Below are 19,083 nucleotides of genomic sequence, written 5' to 3' on the forward strand. Positions count from 1 at the left end.
CACTAAGGCAGCCAGAGGCTATGTGGCCAGCCTAAAGTTCCCCAGTTAACTAGGGGGAGAATGGCAAGTGTGTTTGTTGGCTTACAGGCAGCTCCACCAGGCTTCTCCCAGAGACCTAGCAGTGGGTTACATCATCACCTGCCACCTTATACACCGTCACCCTTTGCCAGGTGTGGGCTACATATAAAAGGACTACTCGCCACCCCAGTTGGCCCCCTCTCCCTGTTCCCATGTGTTCCTGCCCAGTCTTTCCCTCCCTATTTCTGTCCTTCTTTGTCCCCTCCTTCTCTGCCCTCATGGCTCTGTTTCCATCTGTCTGTCTCTACCCCTTCTCCAGGCCCTCCCTTCCTCAAATAAACCTCCTTTATATCAGGTCTTTTGCACGGTGTGATTTCTCAGGGGGCATCTTGGCATGAGCCAGCCAGGCAGGCCAACCTCCGTGCACATTATATTTTATAACAAAGTGTCCTTCAGAACTTCAGTAAGGAGGGAAGGCCTGAGGCTGCTAGTGCAGTCCACCAAAGATGGTCCCTGTACAGCTAGACCTTGTTAGAAATGGTCTCCTCAGGTTAGCCCAGCTCCTGCACATCTTCCCTCCTGCCCTGCCCCATCTACACTGGTTTCTTTTATGATGTCATTTTCAAATCCCATTTAATTTCAAGTCAAAACATAAAGAAAGCTTCTCTTCCTTAGTCCTGAAACTGAGACCCGCGCCTGCATTTTTGTTCTCCTCAAACCCCTTCTTTATTCTGCAATAATAAAAACCCCACTTTTCATCACAGAACAGGCTGCATGCCAAAATAAATAGCACCTTGGATTTCCTTGAAAAGAGAGCTTGGCTCGAAGCACAGCCTCGCTGCCACAGAATTCTTGGACAATTCAACCTTACAAAGTCAAATATTTAGCATGGTAGTGCACTAAATAGCATCCCCACTGGTCCCTTCATGATCACCTGGCAGAGACAGAGCGCTCTTTCCAAAAGAGCCCCCCATACCTAGGACAACCCTGCCCTGATGACGTGATGAGAGCTTTCATTCCTTATCCTAGGACCCGAGTTTTTCAAGTGGAACTGTTTCCTGTGTTAAGAAGCTGTCCCGGCTCAGCTCATCCTTGAGAAGGCTGAAGATGGGATACCAAAGAAAAGAGATGACTCCTAAGAGATTCTACTTGCTGAGTTCTCAGCTCGAGGATCACTTCCTGCCTAACAGGAGGGGGCGGGGTCAGGGTTAGTAATTAGCATATTAACACAATCTCAGTATTTCCATTCCCACGCTTTTGTTCAAGTGTTTCTCTCTCTCTCTCTCTTTTTTTTTTTTTTTTTTTTTTTTTTTGCCCACACTGCCGCTGCTGCATCCAGGGCTTGTTGGAGAAGAGAGGCCAGTTGCGGAGCAAGTTGTGTTTGCATCACCCTCCTCAAGCGCCCCTCCACTCTGGATAGCCCAGACAGGAAGAACTCGGCTCCCTCCCACGAAGCCGGCTTCAATGGAGCAGATTCCTGTAAACTCAGCACAGCCTAGTCTGCTTCCCAGCTGTTTGTTAAAGGACTTGGTTAGGTGACCCAGGACCTTGCTGGAAAAGCAAATACTGACTTCCCTTTTGCAGTATAGGAATACTGCAAGCTGGATCAGAAACGAATTCACTGCTTAGTAAGTTAATACTGGGTCAGACAGGAAAAGGGAGACCGCGAAGATCCATCAGCTGCAACCTTGTTCTGGGGAACTGCCATTGTTTCAGAGGGACACATCTAAAGACATCCCCAAAACACACAACCTTCTTTACCTCGATGCCTCCAAATCCGGGAAATCAGGAGCAGGATTTCCCACCTTCCCCTACAGCTCATCAATGAAACTGAAAAGGATGCTCAGCCTCCTTAACACTGGAAATCCGCTGGGCTTCTTGGTGGCTCAGGACATTAAGTGAATGAAAGTCGTTTGGTGGGGTAGGGTAATGATAGGAAGATGCCCCAGGAATTCTTGAGGCCAGACTAGCAGTTCCCAATTCCTGCAGCCCCACCAGTCTGATACTCTGGAGCCCCAATATGCAACCCATCTGGCAGGAAAAAAAGAAAAAGGGCAAGCACCTACAGTGACAAGCAAATTCCTGCCTGTTCTGTGGTTCCTGCTCCCAGCAGGGTTTCTAATCCCTGCAAGAGCCAGGCAGAGGCTCTGCCTGAGAAGGGAATTAACCGAAGGGTCACATCAGACAAGACCTGGAGTCCAGCCTAGGGTTGCTTCAGCTCTTGGAGCAGAGGCAGGTGTGAGGTAGAACCCAGGCTTTCCAAACCTGACACTTGCCTGTTCCTACTGAAGGCACACAAGGGTGACATGGTCCAACAGGGATCCTGAGAGCCCATACCTGTCTTTTATACAGGCTGAGCAACAGTTTTAGAGAGGCATGGACCCCTGATGCTGCTAGGGCGCTAAGGACCCTTAAGACATGTCACAGGCAGCCTTCTCCTATATACACTAATGACGGAGGTTCATTCCAGCTCAGTTCAGGTGCCCATCAAACTTGTGTGGAGCTTGATGCTGGCACCGAGGGTGGCCTCACCTTGAATTGCTGCCTACATTTCCCCAACACATATAGAAAGCACACCTTTCCATTCTGTGCCCCTGTATCCCCAGGCCAGGCTTCAGTATTCCTGTTGTACAGGTAAAGAAAATAAGATAGGTGGTCTAAGTGAATCCCCTTGGGTGTCCCAGGAGTCAAATTCCTGGGGATAGAATTGTGTTCTTCTCAGTCTTTTTCTTGGAAGATTCCCAAGCATCTTGCAATACCTAGAGATGAAGGGCAAGGATGCTATGTATGGTTGTAGACATGGCTATTAAGATTAGCATTTAGGGGCTGGTGAGATGGCTCAGTGGGTAAGAGCACCAGACTGCTCTTCCGAAGGTCCCGAGTTCAAATCCCAGTCAACCACATGGTGGCTCACAACCATCTGTAACAAGATCTGACTCCTTCTTCTGGAGTGTCTGAAGACAGCTACGGTGTACTTACACATAATAAATAAATAAACCTTTTTAAAAAAACAGATTAGCATTTATAGCCAGGCCGTGATGGCACACGCCTTTAATCCCAGCACTTGGGAGGCAGAGGCAGGCAGATTTCTGAGTTAGCGGCCATCCTGGTCTACATAGTGAGTTCCAGGACAGCCAAGGCTACACAGAGAAACTGTCTTGAAAAAAAAAAAAAAAAAGATTGATATGGTCTTTTCCTTTCTCAGGACAAAGTCCTTTTTGTCTATCCTTTTTTTTTCTTCTTTTTCTTTTCTTTTTTTTTTCTTTTTCTTTTTCTTTTCTTTTCTTTTCTTTTCTTTTCTTTTTTTTTTTCTTTTTTGGTTTTTTGAGACAGGGTTTCTCTGTATAGCCCTGGCTGTCCTGGAACTCACTCTGTAGACCAGGCTGGCCTGGAACTCAGAAATCCGCCTGCCTCTGCCTCCCAAGTGCTGGGATTAAAGGCGTGTGCCACCACGCCCAGCATTTGTGTCTATCCTTAAGCTATACAGGTATCAAAGGTTGTACCACCTTGTTGGCCTGTCTCACACATATCTCCCATGTGCAATGGTCACCTTTCTACTGCACCTTTCCTGTCTGTCCTTGGCCACAGTGGCTACCTGTGTCCCTGACCTCTACCACAGACCCCAGAAAGCATGTGATGTGAATTTATGAACAAACACTTTCTCTGTGTTGGGAGAACGCATTTGCTCCAGACCTCTTAACAGGTGGATCTCAGAGGTCGGGGAGGTCCTTCAAGGGTGCACAGTTACAGTTAGAGGTTCTGCGGTACAATAATGCACTGTATATACTATGAGGAAATGGTAAACGGGTAAGCTGAGGTAAACATGGTCATTTCCCTGAGTTTACAACTGCTTGATAAATATACAAATCCTGCTGGCTGGAGGCCTTTAGATGGCTTAATGGGTAAAGGTGCCAGCTGTCAAACCTGACAAACTGTTCCATTTCTATCACCATGCAGTGGAAAGAAAGAGCCAACTCCCACAAGTTGTCCTCTCTCACCACCACCACCATACACACACACACACACACACACACACACACACACACACACACAATTTAAGTATTTTTTAAGAAAAGAAATCAAATACTAGATGTCTCTGTGTTTAAGAGCACTTGCTGAGCAGCCATGACGCTGAGATAACCGAGAGCTGTGCAGATGCTTGTAACTTCAGCCTCACCTTAACTTCAGCTCTGTCTCTAACTCCAGCTCCAAGGGGTCCAAAGCACTCTCCTTTGCACACATGCCTGCACGCCTCCACACACCCACACCTCTCCAAACAGCGGTGTATTCACACAGATACGTGTTCATCTAAGTAAAATAAATCTTAAAAAATAAAATAAACCAGTCAGAAGGAAGTACTAGGCACCCGACAGTGCCACTAATCAACTTGCCTTAGATAGCAGGATAAAGACATATGCAACCGGGCCTAGTGGCACATACATAAAAGCCAGCATTTGGGAGGAGAATCAGAGCTTCAGACCAGACAAGGCTGAAGAACAGAGATATCGTGTATGCACGGGTCTCTCTCTCTCTCTCTCTCTCTCTCTCTCTCTCTCTCTCTCTCTCTCTCCTTTTTGCTTTTTTGTCCTTGTACTATTATTGGATCTCTCTTGGTGGACTAGAAGCTCCTTGACAACAAGAACTAAGCTTTCTCTTGCTCATGTGTGTCACCTGTAGTATTTACGCTCCTGTTTTGTTTTGGACCGGGTCTCATGCAGCCCAGGCTGACGTCAAAGTTGCTATGCACCCAAGGATGAATGGAATACCTAGTCTTCCTCCCAAGTGCTGGTAACATAGACATGTGAGACATGTGTCACCATTCTCAAATTCCCAGGCTCTTAAAGAAGAACCTGGGAATACCACGGAAAGACAATCTAAGCATCACCTGTCAATAAAAACGCCGATGGCCAATGAGCTGAGGCAGGAAGTCGGAGGCGGGACACTGGCAGGAAGAGAAAGGATTCTGGGATATAGTGAGAGGATAAAAGGAGAGGGACAGACAGGAGATGGACCAAGAAGACAGACTGAAGAGACAGATGTAAACCAGCAGGGAGATTCTGAGAAGTGAAAGAAGAAGCGGGCCGGAACTGAAGGAGAGGTAACTAACCACATGGTAGACGTAGACTAAATTCAATGGGTTAAGTAAGTTGTGAGCTTGTCAAGGAATGAGCCAAAGCTTATGGCCTAGGCATTTAATAATACATATGTAGCCTCAGAGTCCTCATTCTGGGAACCAGGCCTGGGGAAGAAGAAAGCGATTAAAATTATTTCTACACACCCTACTTCTAAAATCTATAATTCTCAGAGCAAAGACCTAGTCCCGTGGCCAAGGGTAAGAGTTTCCAAGATAGCACTAAAGAGAACCCAAATTCTGATTCTTAAAGTAAGTAACACAGTAATATGATTTTATCGGCATAAGGAATTAGGAACAAAACATGTGAATCAATTAAGTATTGGCATTAATAAAGAAAAATTGGCAGGGCAGCGCTGGTGTATGCCTTTAATCCCAGCAGTTAGAGAGGCAGGCTTTCTCTGTGTTTGAGCTAGCCTGATCGACAGTGAGTTCTAGGACAGCCAGGGCTACACAGAGAAACCCTGTCTGTCCTAGAAAAACAGAAGAAAAAAAAATGTCTGTTGCAAGGGTGCTAAGAACATTGTCTATTCTGCAGAGAAGAGTGACCTCCGCCACCTCCAAACAGTACTTCAGAACTCAGGGCACGGTCTGGAATTCCTGCCAGTCTCAAAGAGGACGTTTGTTATTAGTGCAGAAGACATTTGTGCTTTTCCCAGGGAGTCAGGACTTTGTGAACTCCTGTCCTATGCCCAGGACTCCCTCCTTAGGAACCCCGAGTCTCCAAGGTTGGCTTCACTTAGGACCCAGCCAAGCAGTATCAGGGACAGCAAGGCCTGAAAGTCAGTGCCCTTGAGGACAGACTCCTGGGGAGTGGCTCTGGGAGGCCAGTGGAATGCCATCCTCCTGCAGGACACCCTTTTAGGAACTCCTCTCCTGCAAGCTTGCTAGGAAGGGTTAAAAGTTCGCAACTATGACCCTCACCCGCTATAACACTTGGATATGAGACTTTTTTTTTTAAAAACTTCTGTTACTCATAAAATCATTGTTGGGAATCTGTGTTGATCACTCTCTTGAGTATTAGCTTTATTACCACTTTATTTTCCTCTTCCACTTTAACCCTTTATTACCATTCCCATCCCCGGTGGAACATGGGAGTGAGTGGACTCAGTAGACCACGAGGATTTTTGCTCCAACGCTGTGGACTGCTGTCTAGATAGTTGGGAAACCACAGCTTAGAGCAAGTATTCCTCAGGAATTCAGCCCCATTCCTCCTTCCTGGGTTCTGCAGTGGAAGCATCTGTCTCATGGGCAGAGACAGACACCCTCAGTGGGGTGAGGTGGGGGGGTACCTCTGCACCTCCTATGCCTAGTTAGCATCTCTGTCCTTGGTTAGAGTCCAATGGAACCTTCTGAGGCACTAGAATGGATGTCACCCATGAGCCCCAGGTGCAGGCACTTTTGTGAGCTATGGCTTCTGCCTTCTGGGTTGGGAGGAAGGTTTTTCTTGGCTCAGATACACAAGCCCTGCCTACTCAGGAATCAGTTTATACAAAACTGCAGATGAAAACTGATCCCCAGATATCGGGGTGGAGCCAATACTGTTTGTTTTGTCTTTGTTTTCTTTAATTGCACAATACCCTAGCCAGCCTTGTACAAGTTCAGTGTATGCAAGCTCAGTATCTGTTATGTGTGTCAAACAAGGATGCCGGACACTCAGTTTCAGCAGCATGTCAGCTGAAGGAAGGGTGGGTATCATCAGAGATGAGCCCAAGAGACAAAGGGCTCTAGAAACTTCTATCAGTTTGAATGTTTGCTGGAAGCAGATGGGACTCATTCAGTGTGCCACCTGGCAGTATTCAGGAAGGCTGTGTATGGTTGTGACCTGAGTTTTGGTCTGTTATACTTAATGGAACTGCTATATTTCCATGTGTTTCTCAAAGTCCATGTGTTGAAACTTAAACCGCAGTGTTGGAGAGAGGGACCTAACAAGAGGTGATGGGGTCACCAGGACTATGCCCCCATGAGTAGACAGATGCATGCTGTGTCTTGGAGGTAGGCTCACTGTTGAGAGACTAGGTTCACATAAAAAAATGAGTTTGGCCTTTACTTGCTCAGTCACTGCTTTCTCTCCCCTCTGCTTTCTTTCCCAGGATGGTACAACATGAAGTCCCTCTGCAAAGGCCAGCACCTCGCTCTTAGATGTCCTGGCCCTGAGCACCATGAGTCGGGTAAATTCCTGTTCATTAAAAAAAAAAATTATCCAGTTTCAGATATTCTCTTACCTAGAATTATCTTAGGAAACACACTAAAATAGTAGGTGAAGTCACTGAGAAAACATGTTTCTGGGAGTCACACCCAGGTTTAAACCATCCGAGAGCAGCTCAGAGATACCACACAATGGCTGGGCATATAGACAGTACAGGCTGACTTCCATTAGACATCTCCTCTTCCCTCAAGCTACTCTGTGGCCTCTTTTAAGTCAAGATGCTCTCTTCCTACCTCTGCAAACCTCTCCCAGCTCCAGGTCAGGATTTTGCAAGAGGTGTGTGCCCAGGTGGCCATTTTTGCTAATTCTTCTGCTGAGAGAAGAGACGTCACTAATGGGACCTTGGTCATGATCTTCATTTCCTAGTGGGGATACTGAGGTCCCATGGCGTGTGTGTCACACACCACAGCTGGAGTCAGCTTTGCCTTCTAGATTCCTTGCTTCCTGTTAGAAGCTGCAGCTTTGTAGCTTTTCTGGCTTGTGCTTTGGAGGATACTAACTTCTCTAAAAACAGCACGGCTGGTCTTCCCAGTTTCCATAGAGAATAATGGAGCTTTCACTGGCGTGACTGCTTGCCAGAATACGGCTCACACTCCCACTGACGACCTTTGCTTGCGGCCTCTGGCTACAGAGACAGTACCAAACACAATAATAAAAACAGTGGCCAAGATCAATTAAGGACCTTCTCTGTATTCATCCTGTACTCTTCCCTCCTCAGCACCTGGGGCCCTAGAAGTTCTGACTCCTCTCCAAATGAGACAAAGATGGCTACCCCGTGACCCAGTCAGAGCTCAGCGCCGCATTCAAAGAAACAGCAGCTAAGCAGATAAAAAATTAATTGGAAGCTATCCAAACCTTCACTGTAGTCTCCAGAGAAAATACCAAAGGGGGAAAGCATTCTTAGTGCAAAGCAAAACTTCTGCTTTCCTCTCTGCTATTCTGGGCACCTTGCTCCAATAGAGCAGCTGCTGCAGCAGCAGCAGCAGCAGCAGCAGCAGCAGAGAGCTTCGTTCCCAGCATCCTCTGCGGTATCATCTCCTGGCGCCTCCACCAGCCTCCTCCCCACCTGGCACAATTCACCATCACCAGGTTCTCTCTGCCCTCTCCTCAGGAATTCCAGTGCTGGCTCCACTGTCCAGGCCTTTATTTTCTCTGGATAACCCAGTCTACATAGTAACAGAGTCACCACCCTGAAGCAGGCTGTGCCTGGCATTTCCTCAGAAAGGAATTACTCAGAAGGCTTCACAGGCAAAGTTATGAACACCCATTACTAGTTGTAGTCTCCATTATAAGTGATTTATGGTGAGACAGCTAAGGCTTAGAAATGATGATGATAGCGTACATGGTTACAATGATAATTGTTACGTACACACTGCCCTGTACTAATGCTAGGGATGGTTACTTAGTGGTCACGATAGGTAGGTTACGTCATTCTCATGGGCCACAGGCTTGAGGGCAGAGATCTACTATGAGGCAGGGTTCGTCCAACTACATGGAGCAAGCTCATAAGCACAGAGTGGAAGGACTCTCTGGGCTCTAGTTTCTGTAACTGTCTGTGAAACAAGTTGGAGCCTAAGCAGAAAGAGAAGAAACCAGACGTTAGCAAAGGTGCCTGGAGAGATGGCTTAGTGGTAAGAGCACTGGCTGCTCTTCCAGAGGGCCTGGGCCCAATTCCAAGCAACTACATGGTGGCTCATAACTGTCTCCAACTCTAGTTCCAAGGGGGAACTGACATCCTCCTCTGGCCTCTGTAGGCATGTGGTACACTGACACTCATACAGGCAAAACACCCATAACGTAAATGAATTAGTTGGTTTTAACTTTAAGGAGCAGCAAAGGAAGGAGTCTAGACTTAGATTCCATTATAGACTTGTTCATGGGGTATCAAGTGACTATTCAAATATAAACATTTTCAGGGGAGGCAATAGGTCCATAACTAAATTTATTTGCTAAGGAATAGATAGGGGGAAAATGCAGTCTTACTTAATCAATAAAAATGCAATTAGGTTTCAGATAACCTTGACAGGTTACAGGAGACTTGGGTTGTTTAACAGACAGTAGCAGTCGAGTCACATGGTCATCCATTTTATATACAATATCATTTGTAGAACTAGCACTCTGTCAAAATTTCCATTCTGAAGACATATCTTTGAGCCAGAAACAAGGGTTTGGGGTTGCCAATTAATTTTGTTTCTCTGTCATTTACTGAGTTGTATAGAGCTGGGATTAATGACATACATGGTTCCTGCCTTGAATAACTAGGGAGATGTCTTTCCCTGCCAATGGAGCATTTCCCCAGAGCTAGAGGGATGCCATTGCAGCTGCCTTGGGTGGAAAGCCTGTGTCCAATCCAGTCCTGCTTCCCCAGGTTAAGACTTGAATTAGAAGTCTGCCCCGGTCCAGTTTTCAACCCTACACCTCCCATGGCAGAAGAGTAGTGTGCACGGGAGGACTAAGGGCCCAGGACTGGAATCTGCTTAGACCAGCTGTCCAGGTGATGCCTCTCACACTCCACTTTGTGTTTTGCTTGTTTGTGACCGGGCTTGCTTCATAGCCCAGGTTGGCCTCATAGCCCAGGATGGCTTCAAGTTCTCTCTTCTCACCTCACTTCTCTTACTACTCAGATTACAGGCATATGTCACCATGCCTGTCCTTACGTACTTTACATTTGTGTTTGTATAATACGTAGCATATTTATTTACTATATTTGTAATACAAATGTTTGTTTTGTATAAATTAAGTCTAGGTTCCACATATGAACAAAAGTAACTCTGTTTTTCTGAGTCTGCCTTGTTTCTGTTAATGTTAACTTCCAGGCACATCCATTTTTCTTCATGATTTCATTTTTATGGCTGTATAAAATCCCACCATGTGTGTATGCTATATCTTCTTTATCCATTCAACTTGATAAGCACCTGGGCTGGTCCTATTTCTTGGGTGTTGTAACTAGTAGAGCAGCAAACATGCATGTGGCATTATATTCCTTTGGGCATATACCCAGAAGGGGTGTGGGTAGGTCTCAATGCCGTGTCTATTTTAGTTTTTGAAGGATTTCCTTCCACACTCACTGGTCTCCATATTGACTGCACAAGATTGCGTTGCTACTTGCAATGACACGAGAAAATCCAGTTTCCCTAGTGCAATCTACCTACTTTAAAAAATATATTTGTAAACTCTGATTGAGTGAGTTTACAAACCATATTCTGCTGAGCTCTCCTGAAGAGTGAGTTAATGCACCAGCTGGTTCCATGAACCGATCTGAGAGTTTCCAATAAAGAAGAGATGCTGATGTCACAACCCTAAGCACACGTGGGATGAGGTGTCTGGTATGGAGAGGGAGGGAAGGTGACCTTGACTAAATGAGGGGCTCCAGAGGTTGCAGATGATTTGCCCACAGGCAAGTCTTTCTACCTTCTGACCCAGCTCCCTAGCTCTAAGGGGGCTCTGAAGAACTACTCACTACCTAGGGCTGTTCGGATGGCTACATGGTTGTTCCTGTTGGTTTGGGTATCTAGGTGTACACGTGCGTGTGGAGGAGAGAGAGCCGGGTCAGCGTTTCTGTCACCCTTCACTTTGGCAAGATTAGCTGACCAGCACACCCTGGGGAGTCCTCTTGTCTCTGTCTCCCCAGTGCTAGGACAACAGGCATCACCACACCCAGCTTTTTACAAGGTGCTAGAAATCCAGACTCAGGTTCTCATGATTGCACGGCGGGCACCTTCCTAACCGAGCCATCGTCCCAGCTTGTTCGTATTGTTTGCTTATTAGAGGCGCTGTCTGTCTGTCTGTCTGTCTGTCTCTCTCTCTCTCTCTCTCTCCCTCTCTCTTCTTCCCTCCCTTCCGTAAGTGTGTGTGTGAGCGTGTGTGCACACGCACGCATGCCAGTGTCTATGTGTCTCTGTGTGTGTGTATTTAGATAGGTCACTATGGTGTGTATCTAGATAAGTCACTATGTGAGACTTTCCTGGAACTCACTCTATAGCCCACCCTGACCTCAAACTCATGACAACTCTCTTGCCTCAGCCTCTCAAGTGCTCAGGATTCCTAGTATGAGCTAGCATGTCCAACTACGTACCCATTCTTAACCCTGTATTTGGCATGTTGAAAACCCTGTTGTTCTGGGGGTGGGGGCAACGGGGCAGAAAGAAAACAGTAGGTGCTCAGCAACTGTTGGTTGCTTTGTCCTTGTTTATGGACTGTGTACTGGCCAAGCAGTAAACTTAACTCTTATTCTTGCCTGGCCCTCCCCTCCACCAATACTGAATATCTTTTTCCTATGTGGAGATCTGGAAGCCAGTGTGCAGGCAAGTATAGGAAGTCAGCAGGAGTCACAAAGACCACACAGGGCGGAGCTGCTGTTGCAGTGAGGGCTTCTGATGGACTTTTCCTAGGCAGATGGAGTCATGCTTGGGTCCACAGCTCAGGTCCAAAAGGCCTGAGTGGAAGGAAGTTGGTGGCTTAGAATGGGTAAGTGGCAGGCTAACTTCAGATGTAAAGGTGGGGGACAGACAGGGGCAGGGCCTTCAAAACAGGAGCCTAAGGGAAGAAGCAAGGCCCTGTTTCCGAGGTCTGCAGACCCCTGGCAACCAGGAATGAAGCAAAAGCGATGGGGACTGCATCTTCTGCTCCTGTCACACAGCCACACCCTGGAAGGATACGAAGTTGGCTCAATTAGTTATCCACGTGATATATTTTGAGGGTAGCAAGTAGTTTGAAGTTTAGTCTGTGGGACGCATTAGAACCTGTGATAGATTTTTTTGCTCCCTTTGGGGCTGTCCTTTTTTAAAAGAGGGAGCTATGTTCAACACAGAAGAATAACTGGGCTATTTCTCTTGGAGCATCGCCAGCACACACAAGGCCTCCCTTTCTTTGCCATCCGCAGGCGTTTGGCATGCGTGCAAACCCTGCCCAGCATACTTACCCACTTGTGTTCTGGAGTGCCCCGACCTCTGCCTACAAAGCCAAATGTAAAGGCTGTGGTCTTCACCATAGCCCCTTGGAGCATGTGGCTTCCCTCTCCAGAGCCAGGGCGGCCCCAGGGGACATCTCCTCACTACTGTTAAAAATGATGACGATCATGTGACCACAGCCCATGAGCCTGGAGTCAAACGCTAGGCGTGCTCACCTGGCTGTCTGAAACAAGGGCCCAGACATTGGGCCAGGTGCTGGGGGTTCACGGAAGAATAGGATGGAGTTCTTTCCTCTGAGCGGCTGACTGTCCCAAATGGGAACTAGAGACCCTAAAGAAGGACCTCTAGTACAAGAAGGGAGCAGGCAAAGATTCAGAGAGAAATAGAAGAGCGAGCACACAGACATCATAGACTTGAGTTGGCTTATGAATGATGAAGATGAATTCGCCAAACAAATGGGGCAGCGAAGAAAGCCTGTGGTGGCTTCAGGTGCTCACGTTCCTGGCCAGCATGCAGGGCAGGAAGTCTGCTCCACTTAGAAGAGGAGCAGGAGGGAACAAGGGACTGGGATGAGCAAGTCCTGTGCCCAGACACTGGCCTTTAGAGAGGGTGCAACAGATATGCAGTCTCCACAACTGGTCTGGGGAGGGAGAAGAAGAGAGTAGTGAGTCTGGTGAGAAGTCTGAGCAGACAGACTCTTCACTACCTGCTCCTTTTGTTGTTGTTTTTCAAGGGATCTGTGGTGATGTGGGGTTCTGGTTTTCTGGCTTGCCCAGCGAACGCTTTTACCCACCGAGCATCTCCCCAACCCGAGGGCAGCCACGATCTGAAGAAAGGCAGGCATAGGCACAGAGCGCCTTACATAGCGGCCAGGCCAGGTTCCTGAGTGTTGACTTTGGCATCCAGAATCTCAGCTTTGTCACCACTGGGGAAATGCCACCTGGGCTCTCTCTGCCTTGCTACGCAGCCTTGATCGTGTACAGAGGACACAGTGAGTGGGTGCTGAGTAAGAACAGGTAGAAGCAGATTCACAAGGCAAAAGGAGTAGATCAGCCTGCTCGGTTCACTGTCCCAGCTCCTTCACTGAATCACAGAGGAAGGGATGCTTGTCGCCTGTCCACATGGAGCACTGGACACCCTCTAAGGAAAAGATTTTTTCCTTCTAGCCAAGAGAATGTAATCTGCCTTGGGGGGGGGGGGGGAGACACATGTTATTGTCTCCTCTTTTAAGACCAATCACCTAGTCGAGGGACCACTCCACCAAATACTGTGCTAAAGAGATGGGAGGACTCTCAAGTTCTTGCCTTTCTCTTGCCTCTTGCCCCCTTGTGCCCCCTCTCTCCCCCTCCTCCCTCAGTCCATGTGGCCATGGCCGGCTTCTACTTCTCCACCTTTTCAAAACCATGGGGGGGGGGGGAAATATTTATTCCTTTGATGAGATAATATACTTTTCCTTCATAGAAACTCTGCTCCTCGATCTGCCTCTGCAGCGTGATGGGAGGTTCTGTTGGGTCTAATCACATTTCTGAGCTCTTTCTCTTTGTCTTTTTCTTCTCCTCCTCTTCCACCGGATGCTGGCCAGCAGTTACATATGCTTTCTCTGGTACTCTGGGCTGAGTCTCTTCCCCACCATGTGGCTGCTTACCAATGGTGCCCTTTCTTTCTTCTGATTCTCCATCTCCTTCATCACTGAGGCAGCTGAGATATCCATCTTGCCCACCCTGAGGTTTTACTTTTAAACACTTATAAAAACATCTGTGAGCGTTCCTCTGAGTTCATCCTTAAAGTCTTCTATTGAGATGGAGACTCTACAGCAGCAGCTGGGTGCTTTTAATTGTTTTATCTCACGCTTCACAAAAAACAAACTTCACTCAGGAAAAGCATTGTAGAGGGGGGATTGTTCCCCAGCTCATGTTAAATCCGACATTGAACATGGTATCAGGAGTGGGGGTCTAGTGGGCCTTCTTGACTGAGAAGGAGCCTCATGCAAGAGTTTCAAGAGAGCTGCCTTGCCCTCCCACCATGTCAACACACAGACTAAGAAGATGACTTCTGTGAGCCAGGAAGTGGCTTTCACCAGTCACCAAACCTGTCAAATCTTTGATCCAGGACTTCCAGTCTTTACAGCTGCAAGAAGCAAACTTTTTTGTTTTTAAGCCACCCAGTGTACGGCAGTTTGTAACAGCAGCCCATGTGGACCCAGCCAGAGGTTAAGTGATTTCCACACATCAGCAGCTGGAGGAGCTGAGGCTTGAAGCCAAGGTTCTGGCCACAGGGTCCATGGCTTTTACCCACAGGCCAGAGAGATGAGAAGAGTTTCTGGAGGTGGGGAAGGAAGACTCTGAAAGTTTATTTCTGGCAAGGAAAAGCAAGATGAAGAGACACTGAGGTGAAGATGAAGGTGTCTAAAGCACATGGTATCCACCTTCTCAGGAGACAGAGAGAAATGAAGGCAGAGAGTAAGGGGTCTGGTAGGATCTGGGAACTTGTGGAAAGCAGCTGAGATTTACAACCAGGCAGTGAGATGAATAGGTCGAGACAAATATGAGTCTGCACAAATATGAGTGGGGTCATGTAGCAGACGAGGCCAAAGGGCTCGGATTTCACCTAGCTCTTGTCCTGAGTTAGGGAAATGGGACAGTGAAGCTTAACCTCAAAGGAGTCAAGGGGAGACTGTAGGTAGGGCATAGAAGATACACACAGCAGAGGAGGAGCTGGGAAATGGGAGAGCAGGCTTAACATCCTGTGAGCCATGCTAACAATGTAGGCAAGGACAAGCAAGTAGCTGTGGCGTGTGACATCTGAGGTCTGTTGACTGGCCACCCTACCCAAGGCTCTCATTAAAATGGGGTCCCAAAGCTTTCCAACACTCATGAGTTTTCTTGGTTTAATAGTGAACGCCCTTAACTCTCCTCCGGCTTCCTGTGCCTATGGCACTAGAACGAGGCTCAATAAAATGCTCCACAGGTGGGCTTCAAAGGCTTAACATGAAACATTAACACAAGCCCCTCATTCTCTCTCTTAATATTGAGTACACGTTAAATCACTGTGGGTATACTGGGCTAAATATATTCACAATTAATTCTACCTGTTGTTATTTTGTGTTCCGTTAACTGCTTCGAATGAGACCCAAACTGTATTGCTGTTGGCCAAAGCTGGTCTTCCAGGCAACAGTGATATTAAACTGAGGCTAAATGTGGGAGGCCCGCACGAGGCGGTAAGCAGCTCTTCTATCCCCTTTCTCTCAGAAGATAGAGCTGGTAAGGTTTAGCAGGAAATGGTTAGGAAGGGTCAGGGAGACATGGCCTGAATGAGGAAAGGGGTCCTCTGGGCTGTGTGCGGATTACAAGATGTGCCACTGAATGGGGCTAGAAAGGCCCCACATGTCTGCTGTGAGTCCAGATGTCTAGAAGAGATCCTCAGATTCCAGTGACCGACCATAAGGACTGACCCTGGGGCCACTTCTGATTCAAACACCGCTTCAGTGTCCTGGCTTTGTACCAGGCCATTCACAACCTCCCTTACTTCCCATCCCCCATCCCCCACCCCCTCCAGCCCATGTGCTGTTTCCTCTGCTGACCTGAGTGCGACCACCTCTCCCCCCGCCCCCCACTGTTTCCACCAGTCTCTCCCAGAACACCAAGGCCAAATACATCCGGCCTCCCCATTTTCCCTAAGGCCAGTGAGAGGGCTCAGTGGGCAAAGGCGCTTGCCACTAAGTCTAAAGACCTGAGTTTGGGTCCCGGAACCCACTTGTTATAAGGAGAGATTCTATTTCCTCAAATTGCCCTTCAACCTCTGCGCTTGGCACTGTGGCATACTTGCCTACAAACAAACATACACAATTAAAACCTGTCCCCAGCCCTTGACTACCTAGAGCTAAGACTGACCCCCCCACCCCCACCCCCACCCCTGTAGGAGATGTCTGGTAGCAATTAGGAAGGCAGCCACATGATACAGCCTGACTCCTGTGGCAGGCAAGCCAGGAAGTCTAGATCTTAACTCAGATTTGCCTGTTGGTTTTTGTTGGTGTTTGTTGGAGTTTAAGGCATATCAGACATTCTTAGGCCTTAGTTTCTTCACTCTTTGGTTTCATAATACTGATCTAAAACTATAATCCTAGGCGCGATATTAATGAGGTATAACAGAAGCAGAGTTGCTTTGGTAAAGGTGGGTCACACAAAAGAGATGGATTGGGCTAGAGAAATGGCTCAGAGCATAAGAGTCCCTTTCAGAGGGGTCTGCATGTGGTTCCCACGCAGGCAGCTCCCAAGCACCTGTAACTCCAGCTCCAGACGATGATCATGGCTGCCCAGGGCACTTGCACACGCGTGAAGACGAATTAACTATAACAAGAATAAATTTTTAAAGGAAAGAAACATACTGTTGGAATCTGAGGAAGGGAGGAGCTGCGGAAGGAGGAAATCAGGGGGCAGGACAAGGTGCCACAGAGAGAGACAGGGCACTCCAGGGCACTTAGTCTCTGTCTGCTAAGTAGAAAAGCTCCCCACCCCCACTCCCAAGCGCCAGCAAAGGCAGGTCAGGCCTTTCCATCAGAGAACAGATACCTGGCTTTGGGAGCTTTCCTTCAGCTGAATTAAAAGAAGGGGGGGTGGGTTTCCAGGGAAAACACCCTAGACAAAATCTGATTCTGCTGTTAACGAACTACTTGAGATTTTTAAGTCTGTCCAACACCAAAAGGAAGATTTTGTATGGTGAAAAGTCGTAATTCCTCCCAGACTGGCTCTCCCTCCAAGCCTTCCCCCACCTAGCAAGTTGAACGGTGGAAAATGTGGAATCCCAAGAATGGACTATGTAGGAGGGACTTGTGCTCGCTTCTAGTGCAGTGGGCTGGGATCGCTGAACCCCAGGACTGCCCTGAGGCCAGTCACACTTTATTTTAAAACTTCACTCTTGGCCTTCTGTAGGAAAGAACTCTCAGCCCCATTTTACAGAGGAGAAAAACTGAGGCTCAGAAGGGCACAGTCCAAAGCCCACCCTTCCCCCCAAAAGTGTTTCCTGTGGAAGACTTTTTTTTTTTTTTTTTTTTTTTTTTTAATACAAGCTTGGACATGAGGAGTGACCTGGCAATTGTTCAAGCTAGAGCATCGGAGGCTACATGTTGGGGCACAGTAAAGCCCCACTTTGATTTATAAAATGTCCACCTGTAGATCAACAACTGTCTTTTCATCCATCCATCCATCCATGCATGCATCGTATCTAACTGAAGACATGGTTTTTTATATAGATCCTATATGGGCAGTGCTAAGTCTAGGACAGCATGCTCTGAACTTTCCCATAGCTCCACCCACCAGCTCTTTACAGTGTGGAATTTTCCCTGTTATTTGAAATATTTGCCATGAATCGATATGATCAAATGTGCTCACCCCAGGGCCCCACCATTTGCATCCGTCTTGGTACAGCGCCCGCCCCGTTCACTTCCTGTCCATCCGGGCCCCAAGGCGCCTGCCCATCCACCTCAAATGCTTACTTTTTCTTTATTGACAATTAAACTTTCTCCAAAGAGTGGTGGCATAACACGGCCCAATCTGATAAAGGGATCACAATGCGCCTCCTTTGGAATTTCCTTTCCCCTCCCCTGTAATGAATTATGTGGTACTTTCTGGGCTCATGACAATGATTCTAGAGTGATATTGTGCAAAGATCCCAGGCCAGCTGAAGGGCTGTGGGACCACAGTTACTATGGGAAGACCCAGTGTACAACCTCAGGATATAGCTCTGGGGATTAATTCAAGCCTGGTATTTCCACACTAGGTTTTTTTCTTTCCTCAGAAAAAGGCAAAAATGTGGACTTATGTAAAATCTGTTTTTTAAATGTTGACTGAATTCTTTTTTTTAATGCTGTACAGATCAAAGTACACTGCATGACATTCTCAAAGAATTAATAGAAAATAGTTTTTTAAATACTGTACAGGCAAACAAATACCACCAGGTGAGGCCCACAGTGTTGGAGGTAGGGTAGGAAATGTGGTCTCAGGCCACAGTTGTAGACAGACCTCCAGCTTCTCTGCCATTAACGCAACCCAAACCTCAACCTGGACCTGGGCAGCTTGTGCCTTTGCCAGTGTCTCCCCTACCCGACTTGGGCATCCTGCAGGGGTCTGTTTCACTAGCATATCTATTCAACTCCTAATTCCAGCCTCAGTCAACACCGCCTTTCCCAGGATCCCCTTAGAAACTGCTCCTGGGCTCCAGTTTGCATCTCTGCAGCAGTCTCCCCCACGTTGAAATCTTTCTGTTAGATCTCGCACATTGGAAGAAAGATAAAAAAGGATGTTGTTGCTGCTATCAGCTATGACTCTGGATGCGTCTGGGTCATTGTGTGCCCCATAGCTTTGCACGACATGTAGATTCTCTTCTTGGGAGAATTCCCTCAGTTGCAATCCCCCTCCTTCCCAGCCCCCATGGACAGCACTGGGTCCCCTCCCTCTGCCTGTGCCCAGCAGTGTTGTTTGGTCTGTCAGTCCTCCTGAGACAGCCTGATAACTCTGCCTCCCGTTATTCATCTCCTCCAATGGATCATGAACTGCTTGCCTAGTGGAGGGCCTAGCCTGGTGCCCTTGATCAGGTAGCGTTCGATGGCTGTTAGGAAGTGACAAGGACAGAGGGAGGAAAGAAAAGACAATGAGAGAAAGAAGGGAAGAAAGAACAGGGCCATAGACCTCCCCCGCCCTTTCCAAAAACTATGGCAGATCTGGGGCTCAGCGCTCAAGAGAAGACCTAGGTTTGGTTCCCAGTACCCCATGATGACTCTCAACAGCCTATTACTCTACTTCAAGGGCATTTTTTTTGTC

At 47.6% G+C, this 19,083-nt stretch overlaps 1 protein-coding gene and 1 long non-coding RNA gene across 5 annotated transcripts in view; one reads left to right on the forward strand and one right to left on the reverse strand.

Moving 5' to 3' along the window:
• Window positions 1-19,083, reverse strand: part of Kank4 (KN motif and ankyrin repeat domains 4) — a 63,167-nt gene that overhangs the window by 33,875 nt on the left and 10,209 nt on the right. The window lies entirely within an intron of this gene.
• Kank4os (KN motif and ankyrin repeat domains 4, opposite strand) lies at window positions 5,002-10,271 on the forward strand. The gene is made up of 3 exons (NR_040437.1): window positions 5,002-5,116; window positions 7,243-7,320; window positions 8,077-10,271. It is a non-coding gene; the product is annotated as a KN motif and ankyrin repeat domains 4, opposite strand (long non-coding RNA).

The sequence above is a fragment of the Mus musculus genome, chromosome 4 (assembly GCF_000001635.26).
Source record: "Mus musculus strain C57BL/6J chromosome 4, GRCm38.p6 C57BL/6J".
NCBI classification, from domain to species: Eukaryota; Metazoa; Chordata; class Mammalia; order Rodentia; family Muridae; genus Mus; species Mus musculus.